This window comes from Triturus cristatus, chromosome 6, assembly GCF_964204655.1.
Source record: "Triturus cristatus chromosome 6, aTriCri1.1, whole genome shotgun sequence".
NCBI lineage: Eukaryota > Metazoa > Chordata > Amphibia > Caudata > Salamandridae > Triturus > Triturus cristatus.
Window position 1 is genome coordinate 803,669,559 of NC_140589.1, and position 17,646 is coordinate 803,687,204.

Genomic DNA, 17,646 nt, shown 5'->3' on the forward strand with positions numbered 1-17,646 from the left:
CAGCTCCTGCAGGTAAGCGCAGTGGGGTGGTGGGGCAGGGTGAGATCTCAACAGATGATGGAATATGATTTATTTATTTATTTAATTTTCCCCATTCCATCGTCTGTCAACATCCTTTCCCGCCCCTTCCGACCGTACTTACCTGCAGAAGCCACAACTGCGTCATCGCCCAAGCCGTGCTGGAACTTTTTTGCTGCTTCTTTTGTGGTCCCTGTTTTCCAGGCACCACCATGGGAAAGACAAGGGACCACAAACCGTATTACGAGTTGAACTCATGTTACACTTGTTCAACTCATAATACGGCCAGCGGTCCTTGCGCGGGTTTGGCACAGCGGAGGCAGCGTTACGCCAGCACTGTTGCAACAAACTCGGAATCAGGCTCAAAGATTTAACCACAGACTTCGCAAGATGATGGGTTTTGCTGCTGGTGGGGTCTTAAAGGCCTACACTGACCAACAGATATAGAGGCTTTCATACCACAAGAGCAGGCACAATAGAGTCAAAGAAAGCTGAATTTGTTCAAGTAGCATAAATCAGCTACAAAAGAATCTTAATTTGTCCTAAAATACCGCCAACTATTATAAAGACACACCATGAAGGGATTTGATGTACGTAAATTGGAAGTCACTGTCATGAAGGCAAATTCCATGTGAACAGTCTCTCCCAACATTTTCAGAAATGCAAAACAAGAGTTGAAATGAATTGCTTTACTGTTAATATTCTTAGAGAGTGCTGCATTAGCTTTTATGATTTCATCCTTGTCCCTTCTTTTCTGTCTTTATACTGCACTATAATCACACACATTGCACAAAATTCAGCATTCTCGTAGGTCCAGTCCGTTTTCGAAGAATAAGGTGATAGTGAATTGAAAAGCCTTTATTTTTGATTTAATATATGTTATTTTCTTTCAAATCGAGATAGTATAACTTCGCATTTGCCTTAAGATAAATCCTCATTTTGTAAAATGTAGCGATTGTCAAACGGCATCAAATAGTTTTGAATGAGATTTGATATGGGAGTGACTTCCTATAACGTAAAGCAGCTTTTACGAAAAGAGCGGCTTTGTCAAGGAAATTTTGCCTTTTGTACATTTTTGTAATTAATTGCATATTGGTGCTTTCCTATCTCTTGTGGTTCTTATTTATATCATTGCTTCACTAAATCAAGTTATGCTGTATGCAATGAAAAGTGTTGTAGGGCTTTATGTCTCACTCCATACCAGTTTTCATTCATAACCAGTCTAATGATACCTAATTTACTGGCGTGTGGGGATTCCAAGTTGTGACCCATAGATTACTGTGCAATTCACCTCATTAAGCCACCCTGCCAGTAAAAACAGTAGGCCATATTTATGAAAAAGTCGCGCAGCACGCTGCATCACTGGGAAAGGTCAGGAATGCAATGTATTTAAGGCAATACAGCGTATTCCTGTCCTTTGACCTGCGCTTGCGCATAATGGGCTGCCTACCACCACCGCACGCTTCCTGAGAGGAGGCTTTTTCCTCTTTCTATGTGTGCTGCAGCACACATAGAAAAAAGAAAAAAACGAGGAGAAATAAAGATATTTCTCCTTGTTAAGCCTTTCCTGGGGATGCATATCTTTTTGTCGCATTCTCAGGTTTACCTGTTCTTGTAAATCTGGGAATGCGTCAATCTCCATGGGCATTGCGTGGGAACCCCCAAGGAACGCCCATGGATACGCCTTCCTGGCGCAGAGTAATGCAGTGCAGCGATTTGCGCTGCATTACATTTGTTGAGATTCATGAACCCACGCAGGACCACACAAGGTGCCCTTGCGTGGCTTTAAAAATTTCATTTTTAATTGCGTGGCGCATTAGAGACACAAAGGGGCTCATAAATATGCCCCTGTGTCTTTTTCTTTTTTTGCTGTTAAAGTGTCCACCAAAATATATAAACATATCAACAATGATTCCAAATGAATCATTGTATATATTTCTGAAGCCAGCATACCATTTTTTGACATATGTTGACAAACCTGGGTTATCCTGACTTTGCTGTTTTCCTCTTTTATATCTCCTTTTCCTATCATTTATTTCTCTTGCTTTAAGACATTCAAGATGGCTGCGCCCTTGACTTGTGATTGGTATGTCATGTTAGGTTCAAGGATGAATGAGTCAGGTAATTTCTATCCATGAGGATCTGACTGCCACTATGGTACTCTATTAGATGATTAGATTTTGCACTTGTATGGATTTTTTACATTCTTCATGCTGACGGCACACGCTCATTCTTTATTATATTGACTGCTGAATGTGCATTCTAGGCTGCTCCATAAAGCAAGAAACTGAGCACTTTAAGACTTTAAACCATGTAATCGCATGAGCACTACTTTTTGAACTATAGGTTTGAATACTTTGAAAATAATACTATTTTCTCTCTAACTTCTTTGTCAATGTGGTTTCAAATGTAACGAAAGAGTGTGATTGTGCAGATGCTTCGAAAAGTAATGCAACATATTAGCAAATTGCAACTACTTTAATAAAAAAAATGTTTCTATTTCCACCTAAATTTACTTTTATCTGATTCGTAACTTTATGCATGCTGAAGTTTGATCATGTGATGATTCTAAGATTCCACCTTTCCAAACTCTGAGTAAGAAGATGCCAATTTAGATGACAAATGGGCATATGTAGGTACCTAAATACCGGTCGGTAATGGCCGAAAATCGGTCAATTTCAGGTTACCGACCGGTATTTAGGCAATTGAGATGTAGGAGGCTGGATTTAAGGATTCGGTAATTTACCGATTCGTTATTTTAAGGAATCGGTAAAATACCGAATCGGTAAATTACCGAATCCTTAAATCCTATGTAGGGAGCACTCAAGCGAGTGCATTTTTGTTTTAAGGATTCGTTATTTACCACCAACTACAGGTTGGTGGTAAATACCGAATACCTTTTAAAAAGCAATTGTGTGCTTTTCTAGAAATGCCATGTGGCAGACATACATGCCCTTAGGGCATGTATGTGCGCCACATGTGCACACATGCACGATTCAGGGGTGCGACAGGGTGTCAATGTGACACCCTGCCACCCTTGAATATACTCCCCCTATTACCGAATCGGTAATAGTGAATGGCTTCCCATTCATTCATATGGGCCTCCAGGCCCATAGGAATGACTAGGAAGGTATTCTTTATTACTGATTTGGTAAATACCGAATCGGTAATAACGAATATTACCGCATCAGTAAAATTTACCGATTTTTTACCTACATTCTATTTACCGATTCTTAAATATAGAATCGGTAAAATTCGGTATTTAGGAATCGGTAAATAGAAATTACCTACATATGGCCCCAAATCCTTTTTGGATCACTAAATTTACACTTAAGGCAGCATCATTAACATTTTGCGGCTATGGTTTACAGATCTGCACATATGTAGTCATCTTTTCTGTGATTAATATGTCTAAAAATCAGTTTGCACTACATGAGTAGATTTTTACATCACTGGTGCGATATTTTGAAACGTTTTTTACATTCAAGCAGCATGACGATGTTAAACAAACATGTGCCCTTCACACCATCAAGTCCGTATTAGATTACTATGTGTCGCAACATTGCGCTTTGTAATCGAAGCTCTTTATCTTCAGATTTGGACAAAATTCTGAAATAGAGCTTCATATTAACACCAGGTTATTCTGGGGTGGGGAATCACTGGATTTGTCTACGGTGGGTACCAATTTCAATATTGTTCCTTTTGAGCTTAGAGTTCGCAATGTACATATACACATAACTTTATTTATAACAAATGGGAATACTTTATAGCAATTTTGTTGCATTGGCGGGCACTTCATCCGTGGCCAATAGATAGAAGGTCTTGCTCCTGTATTGTGAGAAATATTGTGACAGTCTCATTGAGGTTCATTATGAAGGTTTGCTTCCAGTGTGGCAGGGGAATTCTCTACCATCGAACCTTTATGAAAGCTTGAACTTTCTCCTTTTCTGGTCTTGTCCACCATAATTGGCACTTGCTTCAAGAGTTCTCAATGTTCTCCATTCCCGGTCATAAGTGGAACTTGATACATGTACTTGAATTGTTTTGTTTTTATCTGCATATGTGATGTATAATACTCTTGTTCATGTTAACCATCCGTAGAGACGTATTGATTCTGTGTACCAAATTGACGAAGGGAACCTATTTGTCCCTAATGAATAGTGTCTTAAGATTTGAGGCCTGGCTGCATATGTGATATCACTTGTATATGTTTTTATATGTTTTATGTGTTTGACATATTTGTATTTGATGGATATGTGGACATGTTAGTCCGTATGTAAATGTATCTTGTCAAATGTGGTGATAATGTTGTATTGTTATATTTATAGCCCGGAAGAAGCCTGCATGGGTGAAAAGCGTTGGCTGTTTTGCACAACCCATATGTTTATTACCAAACGATGAATAAAAAGAAATTACAACCACATTAAGAACGAAATGCCTCTGTCTTTGTGATTTTGCTGGCGTATGTATTAATCCAAGGATTGTGTTCAGATGTCTCTCTTTATGTGCCTCTCTTATTTTGTGTTCAAAGATCTGGGTATCATGATACTCCACGTACGTAGAGATGATTTTCACGAACAATTCTATGAAAGGGAGATTGTCTCATGGAGGGTGGTAGAAAACGTGGAATTTACATGCTTGTCTGTTGTTGCATGAGACCTCGAAGCACAGTTATTTGCATGATGATAGGGAATCAGATTGTATTTGTCTAACTGATAAATTGCTATGATGTATACATGTGATGCCTCCCTTCAGCACACCCGGTCTATCAAGCCTGACAATATCATAGTTAGGGGGCACTAGAATGGCGATTACTGGCACAGATGAATCGTTAAGTCAGGTTTCCATCAGCACTAAAATGTCTGGATCACGCGCAAGGTTGAGGGCAGCAATGTCTACAGCATGTCCTACTGCTGATCTTCAATTGAGAGGCATGCATTTAAGCTGTGATCTGGGATCCTCTGTGGGGGTAATAGTGATGGTGAATCTAATGAGGTTGTTCTTGTTTAACCCCTTCCATGCTCATGACGAGCTGGACTCGTCATGGCACACAGTGGTCGTGTGCTCATGACGAGTCCAGCTCCTCATTAAACATTGCTTGGGAAATCCCTCTGGTGCAGGCACCAGAGGAATTCCATTTATGCCAAAAGAGCCTCGGGAGCACCACCCCTGGTTTCCCTGAAATGACGATCGGCGCGCACGTCGCGCTGACGTCATTTCAGTGAAACCGAAACTGAAATGAGCCAAGAGGCTCATCTCAGTTTCCCTTTCTACGTGCTCAGGGGGCTGGATAGTGTAGGGGTTTTAATATAATATTATGCGTTGTAATGGTATGCGTTGTAAAGGTAGTATGCGATGTAATGGAATGCGTTGTAAAGGTAGTTTTCAAAATGCGTTGTAGTGTCCTGCGATGTAATGGCATGCGTTGTAGTGGATGTTGCGTTGTAAAAAATGCGTTGTAAGTGTAGTGCGTTGTAAAAGTTGCGTTGTAAAGGTTGTTCCCCCCCTGAGCACGTAGAAAGATGGGATAGGTATCGTTGGAAAGGGGAGAATCTCCCCTTTCCAATGGAACCCGTCCCCAGTGGATCCCTGCCACCATTGCAGCATTTTTGCCCCCCCTGGGGGGCAGATGGGGCATTGGCCCCTAATCTGCGCCTTCGGGGGGCGGAAACAACTTATAACCAAAGGCAAATCCAGGATAGAGAGAACTGTGAAAGGACCTTAAACATATTCAGTAATCTGATAGCTAGGAGGAACATGGTGGCCGCCAGCTAAACGGCCGCGGCTCTCATCCCCGGACAGCAGGCTTTCAAGTTAAAAATGAGCAGATCGGCAGTGCGGCTATAACGGATATATATTTCAATCACGTTAACTATGTTTAGCGTAAAAAACCCCTTCCTTTTGATTTAATTGTGATTTAATTTTACTTTGGAAGATGCCCCCGGACTATACCTGGCTTGGAAACGTGGGGCGCCCTAGATTCGTGCCGAATGCTCAAGTGGATTCCCTTCAGGAGCAGGAGTGGACGCGGAAGCCGGCAGGGTTTGGTGCTCAGCAACGCTGGTGCTGGCGGGAGGCTGCTCGCTCGTGTCAGAGCCTCGTCAGCTTCCAGTTCCAGTTCCGGGTTGCGGGAGGCAGGAGCAGAGGAGGCGACGGTCTAGGCAGTAGCATCAGCGTCTCCGCTCTTTCACAGGTTGTCTTTGATTCACAAGCTGGTGGGGGCTGCGGACTGAAAATCTCTCCACAGGTAGGGAGTCGGCGTCTTTCCCTCTTCTTGGTACGAGGTAAGGTCTGTGCTAAACCTGGGGAGTCTTTCGACAAAGTGGACAAAGTGGACATTAGCTCTCCTGATAGTTTCCTAAGTAAGTCTACTTTAAAAAAAAAAAAAAATTCAAGACTCGTTTGATTTTTGTATGGAAGCAGGGCTGAAGTCAGAGCCTGGTGTAGGTCAAACTAAGCTGGAGGAGAGAAAAAGTGAGATACCCAAAGCAAATAGGTATACCCTTCGGACAAGAGCAATTTGCGCTTCAGGTATTGATAAGCCTGGGTATCCCGCTCGCTCCCCCCTGGTAATATCCGAAGCAAAACGAAGGGGTACCACTGAGGGGGGTGCTGAGACCAAAAGCAAAAAAACGGACAATAGTAGGAGAGGTGCGAGAAGTAAAAAGAGCTCTCCCTCAAGGGTTAAAATCACCCCCTCCCTCAAAACCTATTACAAGGTAATGTCTTCCTCAAGCACAGATCCCTCCATTTCTGTTTCCGTACCTCCCGCTCTTGCCGTCTCAGCCACTACTAGTGGAGAAGTGTGGCTCAATGATTAGAGCAGCAGACCCTGATGCAGAGGTCTAGCCCGGGACCAGAGTTCAATTCCCCGCCTTGGCGGGTCTTGGGCTCAAAAGATTCCACGGACCTGATAATTCTCGCCTCGGTGCCATTCCAGTCATGGAGTCCCACTCTGCAACTCTGGGCAATAGCTTGCTTAATCTCCACAACGGCCCCCACAACGCTAAGGATGCCTGGCCTCCACCCAGGAGTGGACGCCTCACAGGGAAAGCCAGGATGGGTTCCACAGCGGTATTCGTACAAGCGCCTTGAGACCCTTGCGGGTGAGTAGTGCGCTATACAAGTATCAATTTACATTTATTTTACTCGCCCTAAAGCGATCAAACCCACGCCAGTCATTCAGTCATCTACAGGGAGGGGGGTGGGCACACCTACCCACGAGCAAACTTCAGGGCTGGTGAAAGTGTGCTCCGCCATACCTCTAGCCAACAGATTCTCTCCCCTAGTTCTACAATGTGCTCAGACAGAAGGCGAAGAGACTTTCCAAACTGGGGACATTAGTATTGCTACTTCTACCTCGGCAGGTATGAAAGTTTCACCAAATAACTTGAATGACTTAGGTATAGCTAGGACCATTGACTCAGCAATAGTAACCGCCGAATCGGTCACACAGTCAGCAACATTAGGCACGGAGCCACACTCTTTGGCTGACATCTTGCTCGGAATTAAAGAGGAATTGTCTAACAGGTTTAAGGTGTCAGAGCTGAACCAAGCGGAGTTATCAAAAAGATTTACCATCTCTGAGAATAATCAGGCAGTTATTCAAGCTTCCTGTGAGGCCCTCTCTTGCAGGCTGGATGAGGTATCTTTAAGAACTGATGCAAAAGAGGCAGAGATCCCAAAAATTAAGGACTCTATTAATTCTTCAGCCGGGGAGCTTGCTAAATTTTCAGCTCAGAATAAGGACCTCAGGGATGATGTAGAATGCCTGGAAAATTACTCCCGTCGGAACAATTTAAGACTCCTCAATGTTCCAGAAGCTCTGGAGGGCGCTGATTTAAAAGGGTTTATTATCCCCCTCTTAAGGGAAACTGTCTTGATGGGCGCTCCAGAGATCGACCTCGTCCATGACACACAGAGAGTCCATCGAGATCCCTTCAGGAGAAATCCGGTTAAGTCAAAGCCGAGGAAAATTTTGGTTAATTTCTTAACCTATTCAGTAAAAGAATTGATTCTTTCTTCCGCACTCAAAGAGGGCTCTATTAACTTTGGTGGTCCCTCCCCTTTTTCCTTCCAGATTAGGTCCGACATCTCTCATGTGACTGTTTCGAGACAATGAGAGTTGGGGAAAAGAATGGAGGAACTTAAAAGCAGGGGAGCTAAGGTCCAGCTGAAGTTTCCCGCTCTTCTCCGAGTAATGTGGAATAACCAAATGTACCAAATAAAAACTGGAGAAGAAGCGGATACCCTAATAGAGAGGATTAAAAGTAGTAAAGGGAATTAGGTCAGGAGTTTTTGGTAGAATAACCTCAGAAGCAGTAGGGTATGAAAGTTAACAATCTGCTTCAAGGGATTCCAAGGGATTCCAAGTTAGAAACCATCTAGCTGATCTACGCTTTTTGATTTATTGGTCCGGGGGGGTAGGGGTCCAATAGGCTTGCCTGTTGGAAGGGTGGGTTCCTCACGGTAGAGGGGGGCACAGGGGAGGGTGGGGAGAGGGTGGAAGGGTGGGCACTGGTGGGGAGCAGTGGGAAAAAAATAAAAAAAATGAACCTCTTCTCACTTTAGATACAAGTTTTGGGAGCTTTCAGGCCGGGGGGTGGTACAGCGCAATGGCCTTAAACCGCTTTATGGGGGGTAGAAGGATCATCTTCACCTCCTGGAATGTCAATGGGTTAAGGTGCCCCCGCAGACAAAGGCTGATTTTAAAGTACCTTGAACTCTCTTCAGCTCAGGTCTGCATTCTACAAGAGACCCATCTAAGCCAAACAGAAAGTTCCTTCCTTTTTTCTAGGGTCCCCTGGATAGACTGCTTTTGTACTTCTCAGCAGTCATCCCATAACAGAGGGGTGGCAATTCTGGTGAAAAAAGGCCTATACTGCTCGATAAAAAACTGCCTAACAGATACAACTGGGAGGTGGGTTGTGGTAAATTTGATGGTCGATAATATAAACTTAACCTGTGTATCTTACTATGGTCCAAATACAGACAATCCTACATATATTAGTAAACTCCAGTCTATCTTAACATTGGCAACACCTCCGTTTGTTATCAGAGGCGATTTCAATCTCCTCCTCGATCCGGTCAGGGATAGATCTAACCTGAGTCACTACATTGGCACTCCAAAATCTCGTCGAGCATTTATTAATATGCTACAGGATTTAGACTTGGCTGATGTTTGGAGAGCCAAGAAAGGAGATCTACAGGAATTTACGTTTTATAGTAAGAAGTACGGTCACTCCTCCCGGATCGATTATGTTTTGACAGATATGCCATCCCTTAATGACATCGAGGAAATATCAGTCAAGCCTAGCCACCTCTCAGACCATGCGCCAATTCAGTTCGCTTATAGAGCTAAGGGGTTGCCACCACAGTCAAGGTGGACATTAAATAGAGCTAAGTTGTCTGACCCTGAGATTATTCAGGCAGTTAAGCTTTCCTCTACGGACTTTTTTGAGTTAAATAGGGGATCCACGTCAATGGATTTTATTTGGGACGCCTATAAGGCCAACCTGAGAGGCAATCTGCACAGCCTCATCTGTTTCAAAAACAGATCTGAAGCTAACGCGCTAAAATCTATTGAGGAGAAAATAAGTAAGTTGGAGAGGAAAAAGAATAGACTAGCTCTAGGGGACTCAGAACACCTACCGCAAGTCCTAAAAGACTTCGAAGATGCAAGACGGGAGTACAGAGGTAAGCTAGAAGCAAAGTGCAGAGCACAGTGGCACGCAAGGAACATGCAGAACTTTGAGTATGGGGAGAAAGCAGGAGCTCTTCTTGCTTGGAAATCCAGGACAGATAGAGCAAAAAATAATATCAATAGCTGATAATAAACACCACGGGGGCAATTTCAAGTAAATTTGAAGACCTGCAATCTTGCCTACTTTCCCTTTTTTCAGATTTATACAAAGAAGATCTGAGCCCTCCCCCAGCTCAGTTCAAGCTTGGTTAAGTACTAAGTCTCTTCCTTCTATTACAGAGACATGTAGGAAGAAATTAGAGGCCCCGTTCACCATGGAAGAGATAAGTACGCAAATTAACAAATGTAAGAATAAAAAGGCTGCCGGTATGGACTCACTTCCAAACGAAGTATACAAACTTCTGGCCGAAGAACTGACTCCCGCCCTGGCTTCTCTGTTTAACTCTGTTTACAGTCCCGCTGGTAAGGTCCCGGAGTCCTGGAAAGAGGCAACTATAGTTTTGATTCCTAAACCTGGTAAAGATCCCCTAAGAGCTGACTCGTATCGACCAATCTCCCTGCTTAATGCCGACTACAAGATCTTTATGGGCATATTTGCAGGGAGATTGGCGAAGGTGGTCCCCAAGTTGGTCCATTCGGACCTAAAGGGATTTGTAGAAGGCAGGCAGATCCAAGAACAAACCCAGTTAATGATTGGTAACATCGATTTGGCCATTACAAGATCTGATCCATTGGCTATATTAGCCCTGGACCTGGGTATCTATATAGTTAAAGATCTGGTAAGAGTCCCCCTCATGAATTTGACTAGAGTAACTAAGGAAATTGATCGCCTCTTTTCTAGATGGAGAAACCTCCCCCTGACCATATACGGGAAAGTTAATCTGGTGAAGATGATCATTCTCCCTAAGCTTTCCTACGTCTTCTCTGCTATCCCACTCTCCTTTCCCCAAAATTTAATAAGTAAAATTCAGAGTAAGATTGGGAGTTTCATCTGGGGGGATAAGGGTACCAGATTATCTTGTAAAAAGCTGAGGCGTAGGCTTGTCAAGGAGGGTTTGGCACTCCCGGATATAAGCTGGTATGCAATAGCTTTCCAGTTTAAAGCCATTCGCATGCTATTGATGAGACCCGAGGATTCAGCGTGGGGAGACTCCTGGGTGAGATGGCAAGAGCGGAGGTGGGGGGAGGAAGCGAAGAGGCCTTCCTGTATAAGTTTGGCGCTCCAAAGTACTTCAAAAAAGTTCGCCTAAAGGTTTTAAGGGCAGCCTTGGTTCATTGGCATAAAGTTAGAACTACATGGCGGATAGGGTATTATTCACATTATGTGCTCATATGGGATTCCCCCGTGACACCTCACTGTTTAAAGGACGGATTGGGTTTACCTATAAAGAGGGCTGGAATTACAATCTGGTCAGAATTGGCAGGCTCAGAGGGGATTCTCCCTTGGGAGGTTTTGAGGCCTAGGATTGGCACCGGTTTCTCCAGGTTTAAATTTCTACAGTTGACTTCGTGGTTTGAGGCTGAGAAAGAGCAATTGGGAGGAAATTTGGAGATAGAAGCATTATTTGAGCCTTCATTGAAGCTGCTGTACAAATACATCAAACCGGCGGCTTTAAAAAAGAACCACTTCTTTGTCATCAATAGGCTCGATTATACTCCAGCAAGAATTCAGAAATTTGCTCCAGCGCCAACCCCGATCTGTCAAAGGTGTAAGCTTCCTCTAGCTAATGACTTCCACATATTTTTCGAGTGCCCAGAAATAAAGACCTTCTGGAAGGAAATTGGAGTCATCCTCAAAGATGTGTTCAAGTCCAATATCGAGGTTAATATGTCATTGATTTTCTTTGGAGACGATAGTTCTTTTTGCACAAGGGCGTCACAACAGCAAAGAGGTCTATTGCTATACCTGGTTCTGCTTGCACGCAGAGAAATATGTAAGAGATGGAAGGACCCTCAACCACCTAATAGAGAAGAGTGGCTTAAGGCTACCTTTGCTATGGCCCATCTGGAATATGGTGGAGTAGAGGAAAAATCTACCAATCTTTGGTATCCCCTTATGAGTTGGGGACACAATCTACGACTAATCACTCAGGTCCAATGATTATACCAGATACCTACACTAAATTAGGGACTGGTCGACCAACGGAAACATATGTGGTAAGCCGGGCGCTGCTTTCCCCACAGATCGTTTAAGCGGCTTCGTAAGATCCACAGGTGTTTATTGGTGAGATGAGGACAAAAAAAAAAAAAGTAATCTGATAGCTAAAGCATCTATCTCATCCATACCAAACCAAGGTTCATAAAAGGTCTGAATGATAAGTCAGTGGGCTCTGTGAGAAGAAACTATAGAATGAAAGTAGGTGAATTATTTCAATGACTGAGTCCTATTCATTTTACAGCAGGGACTGAAGGAAGACCTGTGAGGACTGTAAGCATTTAAAGTGGCAGGACATCAGGAAGCTTGAACTGCTACAGCTAAACTATAGGACAGACCTACTTTCTGGAATCTCAGCCCCTCAACTTCCATTTTAACAGTTGAAGTTCCACTACAGCCTCCAGGAGGAGGACCGTAAAGCAGGACGAGGAACCACAGGAAAAAATCCATTCCCATGCAATTACTAACTGTCACAACAGTGATCACGGGGCAAACTATCATCATCAAACAGGGAACAATTATGAAGAGTTTTTTTTCCACTGTAATGAGGGGGAAAGGAAGAAAGCAAAAGGATAGTCAGCGACCAAATACATGGGAGAGCATCCTCACATTATGCTTCCTGAACCTGAAATCCTGTGCTAAACGGGGCAGCAAGGCAATTGCTCTTGAAGCAAAACATTGCAGAGAAGGAGTTTCAAACCAATTGCAAATGGTTGTAAATGTCACCTGGGGTAGACTAAAACTCTAAAAGGAACAAAATGCACAACTCAAGCTTTCAGCTCCCCATCTGTTTACTCCTCTGCAAATATCTGCATATGGATAAATCTGTACTGCAATTTCACCTACAGATCTCGACCTGGTGATTCAAATACACTTTGATTACTTTTCTGTCTGTTCAGACTTTCAAAAACTGGCCTTGGAATGACAAAACAAAAGTTCATTGCAATATGAATGGTAGTCAAGTCCTTCCTTTTCAATGACCTTATGAATTCCTTCTTTGACAAGAATCCCTGAGTTTAGAAATTAACTCAAGTTGCCACCCAGCAAAGTCCAGAGGCATCTATTGTGAATATGACAACATCTGGAACAATCAAAGGAACCCCTCTTAACAGGCTCCAGATAGGCACACATAGTGAAGCTCAAATGGGGGGGCAGGTGTTTCTCTTCTGAGGCCTCAGTGCTATGGAACAGTCTGCCCATAAATATCAAAGCAACTCCCACTTTATTGAGTTTTAGGAAACTTTTAAAAACGTGGCTTTTCAATACCTAGCCTCCTCTTGTTCCTGATACACTGCAATACCCAATTTAGCAGCAAGACACCCTCAGGTAATCGTGCTCTTTCTACGTTTTATAACATAACATAACATAGCTCCCTGCACATCTCTATTGTGGTGGGGGGTTGGAAGGCCTACAGAGGTCAATTGCGGAGTAGCCCAAGGATAATCACTCAGCCCCACGCTTTTCAACATCTACAGGGCCCAACTCGCTGCCATCGTCAGACATCACGGGCTCAACATAGTATCCTACGCTGACGATACCCATTTCATCCTCTCTCTCACCAAGAACCCCGATGACACCAGACTGCTTCCAACAAGGAATGAGAGACATCGCGGCCTGGATGAAAAGCAGCTGCCTGAAGCTCAACTCAGAGAAGACCGAGGTCCTCATCCTCAGACCTTCCACCCCTGCCTGGGACAACATCTGGTGGCCCTCCGCCCCACCCACCCCAACAGACCACACACCTCGGCATCATCCTTGACTCCTCCCTCACCATGACCGGCCAGATCAACTTCATCACCTCCACCAGCTTCAACTGCCTCCGGGTCCTCCGCAAAACCTTCAAATGCATCCCCGCCGAAAGCAGGAAAACTATCACCCATGCTCTCATAACCAGCAGACTGGACTACGGCAACGCCCTCTATGCTGGAATCAACAAAACTCTCCTGCACAAGCTTCAGACCATACAGAATGCAGCAGTCAGACTCATTGTCAGCACCTAACGGCACGATCGCATGACCCAACACCTCTGAAACCCCCACTGGCTCCCCGTCGGGAAGAGGATAACCTTCAAACTGCTCACCCACACCTACAAATCACTCCACAACATCGGACCCAAATACCTCAACGAGAGAGTCTCCTTTCACAGGTGAGTAACGCGCTTTATAAACCAATTGATTGATTGATTGATTGATTGATTGGAGAATCAATTAGGAGAGATGCAGGGTTCCAGTGCTGCAGAATGTGAGTGGATAAGTCATCCACAGGCAGTATTGCCAGTAAGAGAAGAAATAGGGGTGATGTCTGAAAAAAACATAATAGCAAGCCTCAGGAATTAACAAAATTTGAGACAGTAAAAACGAAAGGATAGTAGGAGCAATAACGCACCATATCTCCCTGCACACTCAACTGACCTTGAGCTGGAGAACTTTCAGCCTGAGGAAAAAATTGATGAGAATGTAATTTGAGGATTCAAGAGTCTCTTTGAAAAAAACCTTCCCCAGATCGTTCGAGTATCCTGTCCCTATGAATGGCAGGTATTGTGATTGGTGGAGCTGAGTTTTTGATGCAGAGTTAATAGGGTGCAAACTCTGGAAACTGCCTATCTCAAAAAAATGTCTGAAGCTGCATGAATCATCCAGTCATCCAGGTGAGGATGTAATGCAATGCCTCCTTGTGTACAATTCCCACCAAAGGAGACAAGATCTTAGTGAAGAAAGGTGGAGCTTATTTCAGGTGGAAGGGAAGGACATGAAATTGAAATGAAGTTCCACTGCAGCTAATCGGAGATATTAGAAATGATTGGGATGAACTGTACTATACAACTAACCCTATTATAAATACAGATAAATTGTGATTTCCCTTGTAAGAACTAGAAGGAAAGATACACTGTAACATGCCCTTGAAGCAGTGAATTATTGAAACTGACGGATTGACTTGACAAAGACGGATGATTATCAAATCTACCACCTCCACCCCGGGCTCTTTTCCATCAAGAAAACATGAGAGCATACATCCAGAATTCTTTTTTTGAAAGGGATATGGAACACTGCCTCTTTTGTAAAGTAGTACTTTCAGAAATCATTTTTATTTTACATGAATCCAAATGCTTGCTTTGAAGCTGGAAGCAACTGTGGTTTCCAAGAATTGTAGTCTATAATGCTTGCTTATAAATCTGGCAACCCAGCCGTCCAATATTGAAGTGGCCCAAATGTCTCAGAAGTCTTGACAACAGCTGCGCATGGGGAGACAACAACTGAGATTTTTTCAGACAACTGTCTTTTACAATTGGGATGATATTTGCCAGGCCAATCAGGTTTTAAAAACAATGCATCTTGGCCTTGTGTAGCATAGAATCTTGCACCTGGCAGAAGAGTTTGGAACACGGAAATGAAAGTTTCATTCATATAGCAGCTTTCTGGACTACTTTGACATTCCAGTCACTTACTCAAAGTTGGCAATGTGGTGCCATCTCAGCTCCTGGTGCCATGGCTGAAGAGAAAAGACCATCAAAGACACATCAGAAAGGAAGCAAGTTAGCACCTTTAAATAAGCTCAGATACATTTGCACGTTGCATCTTCCTGGGCCAAAGAGATGCATATGAAATATTTAACTACAAACTGAGGTGTGCATACCGCATGAATACCAGCTCATAGGGCAAAATGAGTCACCCCAGAACAGCATCTACATGATGATCAACTGGATTCACAAAAGAAGTATCATCCACATTCATATTACAAAGTTCCATCAAATTAGCCAACATGGATTTTAGCTTTACTGATTAAAGAATTTAAGTTTCAACTTCCTCCATATGATAAAAATATCTCATAAACTTTGGAATAGCTGTCTTGGGCAAGTTTCTCGATTCAGGTAAAATACATTTTTGTACTGCAAGAAGCATCAGTTAGGTAGTCACAGGTCTCTGAAATTGTCAAAATAACCCACCACTTGTAGGATGTTGCGCTTCCTCTAGAAGGTATATTCACATTAGAGCAAAGATATATCAAAATATTAGGGAATTCATCATGCCATATGTTTTTATCCTTAGGGCCTGGATCCAATTGCTCAGATTCAATTTCCTCCTTTGAGTTGGTGTTTGGGGAAGGCCGAGATGAAGACGTTCATCAGGAAGAACTTTTAAGCAGGAAAGGTGGAGAGAAAGTGATATGTTTCCTCTTCTCATCTCCTGTTCTAGCTTACTTTTCTTCTAATAAATTAATAAAAGTCTCTTTCACTAAGCTCTTCAAGTCATCTCTAGAAATAGAGCTCTGACGCTAAGGCCTGGGAGATATATCTTTTCTTTTTAATGCTTCTCCATTGCAGTAGACAGATAAGAGAAAGAAAGTTAACCATATATTCAATATATACAAGAAAAGGAGGGCCATCTGTAGTTGTGAAACTATCAACAAGAATCCCAATCCACCACAGGGTCAAGCCTCCTATTGTAAGAGTTATTTGCCAATCCTTAAAAAAATAAATCTTCCTCAGCCTGAACGGTCCCTATTACGCCATAGCATGATAAAACCATCTACATAAATTGTTTCACAAAAATAAGTTTAACCTAAAACCCTGCTGGAGAGAAGCTTTTTTTTACAGAGATCAATACATGTTCTGCTCCTCTTGGTCCTAAATGGTTTAGTGAGTGAAGCTTAAACTCTGGATGTGGCCCCTGATGCACGTGTCAAAGGAGCACATGATTGATTACTGCTGTGTATGATGCTAGCAAACTGCCTCTTCCAGTGCTTGTCACAGAGTTATCCTCTTCTGAAATCGATCAGTGAGAGTGACTGTACATGAGTATCTCTCAGTGATCATCAAAGGCCAGTGCTCGAACCAACAACCTCATGAAGCGGGAACAATCAAGACATGAAAGCCTCTCGGCTACTTTCTTCTGTCAGTGCACTCACAAACAAGAGTTATACAGAAGGAGGGTATTTTACATTTATAATGCCTTAAATAGCATGTGGTACATTTACCATTCAGTCTTTAGCACACAATGTCATTTAACATGCAAGTCTTTATCATGCTAGACTTTATCGTGCATAACATAAGTATAAGGTAAGTATAATGTAAGTATGAATAAGGTAAGTATATTATTTTTTTTTAACTGGGATTGAAGGGAATCCTCCATTGAAATATTTTGATATAGTTTAATCAAAAACATATTTATTAAAAAAATAACTAATTAGAAATGGTTCTTTAAAAAAAGGGAGGGTGAGAGTGAGCCCTCTTTTAAAAATGTTTTAATGCTGTTAAGAGAGTGTTACATATTAGGTTGTTATTTTTATATATAATATATATATATATATATATATTAAAATAAATAGATTAAAATATGTTCAAATATATGCAAACATATCAATATATCAAAATATATCCATTAAGTCCTTTAAGGGAAAAGAGAACCGCACTTGAAGTCAGGGGGAAAATAACCTGTTTAATGGATCAGGTCTCCCTAGGCACAAGGACACATCAGAGATACGTTTCGGCAGTGCAGCTGCCTCTTTCAATCTGACTTACATCTAATGGTTTTAATATACATATACATATAAAAAGCCATGCAGGGTGGCTTTGCGTCACCTCATAGATGGGATTAAGAGGCCTATGCTTCATCAAAAAAAGTGACACTCCGGTGGTGTAGGCATCTTGTTCATAAACCCCTTAGTTTTTTATTTCAATTTTAAGTTTGCTATTGGTCATGTAACCAGCTGCAAGGGTTTTCTTTACCAGATTGCTTGAGAAAAGTTAAAAAAATCTCTGGATTTGAGTGTG